The sequence below is a fragment of the Otolemur garnettii genome, unplaced genomic scaffold, assembly GCF_000181295.1.
Source record: "Otolemur garnettii isolate 467f Iridium unplaced genomic scaffold, OtoGar3 scaffold00043, whole genome shotgun sequence".
Taxonomy (NCBI): domain Eukaryota; kingdom Metazoa; phylum Chordata; class Mammalia; order Primates; family Galagidae; genus Otolemur; species Otolemur garnettii.
In genome coordinates, this window is record NW_003852438.1 from 11,187,312 (window position 1) to 11,189,745 (window position 2,434).

Here is a 2,434-nt window from a genome sequence, read left to right on the forward strand (position 1 = left end):
GTTGTTGTTTTGGTGGGCCCAGGCTGGATTTGAACCCGCCACCTTAGGTGTATGTGGCTGGCATCTTAGCCACTTGAGCCACAGGCACCAAGCCTGTTTCTTGTAAGAATTATCTACAATAGTGCTGTCCCTAATGGAAACATAAGAGAAACATGTGTACTTTTAGATGCTCTAGTAGTTGCATTATAAAATGGTGACGTTAGAGGCCGGGAGTGGTGGCTCATGCCTGTAATCCTAGCACTCTGGGAGAACAAGGCGGGTGGACTGCTTGAGTTCAGAAGTTGGGATACCAGCCTGAGCAAAAGTAAGACCCCATCTCTACTAAAAATAGAAAAACTGAGGCAAGAGGACCACTTGAGCCTGAGTTGGAGGTTGCTGTGAGCTATGATGTCACTGTACCCAGAGTGACAGCTTGAGACTCTATCTCAAAAAAAAGTGAAGTTAGGCCAAGTGCAGTGGCTCACACCTATAATCCCAGTGCTTTGGTAGTCTGAGGTGGGAAGAATGCTTGAGGCTAGGATTTGAGACCAGCGTGGGCAATATCGGGAGACCTGTCTCAGGCTGCAGTGAGCTATGATCATGTTACTACACTTCAACCTGGATAACAAGGCAAGCCCATGTCTTTAAGAAAAAAACCGTGAAATTAATTTATTTTAACTCAGTCTATCTAAAATATCATTTCAACATGTAATAAAAATGGAAATATTTTACATTCTCTTTTATTCAAATCTTTGAAATCTAGTAGGTATTTTAGGATTACAGGCATAAGCCCCAAGCCTGGCTTATTTATTCTCTTTGTGAAACTTCAGCAGTCAGACATTAATTCTCACAAACCAATCCTCCAAATTTTATCTTTTTTTTTCCTTAAAACAATAATCTTGTCTTTTCCTTTCCAACTTTTTCACTTAATTTTTTATTCTAATGATTATGCTTCTGATTACTAAGAGCACACTGTTTTTCTTTTCTTTTCTTTTTTTTTGAGACAGAGTGTTACTTTGTGGCTATTTATTTTTTTGGTGGGAGGGGAAGAGAGTCTCACTTGGTTGCTGTCTGGAGAGTGCCGTAGCATCACAGTTCACAGTAACCTCAAATTCTTTTTTTGTTGCAGTTGTCATTGTAGTTTTAGCTAGCCTGGGCCGGTTTCGAACCACCAGCCTTGGTGTATGTGGCTGCTGCCCTACCCACTGAGCTATGAGCACAGGTCAACCTCAAACTCTTGGGCTCAAGCAATTCTCTTGCTTCAGCCTCCAAAGTAGCTGGGACTACAGGCACTGTCACAAGGCCTGGCTATTTTTTTTTTTTTTTTTGCAGTTTTGGCCAGGGCTGGGTTTGAACCTACCACCTCTGGCATATGGGGCCGGCACCTTACTCCTTTGAGCCACAGGCACGGCCCAGGCATGGCTATTTTTAGAGACCAGGTCTCACTCTGGCTCAGGCTGGTCTCGAACTCCTGAGCTCAGGCAATCCACCTGCCCTGGCCTCCCAGAGTGTTGGGATTACAGGCGTGGGCCACCTTGCCTGGCTGCTTTGTAGCTATTTAAATTAAAATTAAATGAAGCTAAAAATTTAATTTCTTTGTCACACTAGCCACATCTCAACCACATGTTGCTAGTGACTATCATATCAGGCAGTGTGAATTTATAATATTTCTATCGTCACAAAAATGCTATTAGATTCTTTTACTTTAGAGTGTTTCTTGGTTGTTAATACAAAAACGTTTGGCCACACGTGGTTGGCTCAGGCTTGTAATCCACACTCTGGGAGGCCGAGGCGGTGGATTGCCTGAGCTCACGAGTTTGAGGCCAGCCTGAGCAAGTGCTTCAAGACCCTGACTCTGGCTCAGTGCCTGTGGCTCAGTGGCTAGGGTGTCAGCCACATACACCTGGGCTGGCAAGTTTGAACCTGGCCCAGGCCTGCGAAACAATGACGACTACAACAACCACAATACAAAATATAGCCAGGCACTGTGGCAGGTGCCTATAGTCTCAGCAATTCTCTTCCTCAACCTCCCAAGGTTGAGGGAGGTTGAGGAAGAGAATTGCTTAATCCCAAGAGTTTGAGGTTGCTGTAAGCTGTGACACCACAGCTCTCTAATGAGGTCGACATACTGAGACTCTCTCAAAAAAGAAAAAAAAAAAGACCCCATCTCAAGAGGATCTTTTGAGCCTAAGAGTTTGAGGTTGCTGTGAGCTACGACACCATAGCACTCTACCAAGGGGGACAAAGTGAGACTCTGTGTCAAAAAAAAAAAAAAATCGTTTGACTTTCATTAGCTGGAAGATTTAGAAATTCCTTGGCTTCTTTTAAATTCTTGAATATACAATTCAATCAATAGTTTAAACATGATATTTACCATGAAACCTATCTGGATGCCTTGAAAACAAGTAACAGAGGCTTGGCACCTGCAACATGGTGGTTATGGTGCCAGCCACAT

At 43.5% G+C, this 2,434-nt stretch overlaps 1 protein-coding gene across 1 annotated transcript in view; it reads right to left on the minus strand.

The window, feature by feature from the left end:
- The window catches only part of PRIM1 (DNA primase subunit 1), a 23,501-nt gene that overhangs the window by 4,297 nt on the left and 16,770 nt on the right, over positions 1 to 2,434 (minus strand). The window lies entirely within an intron of this gene.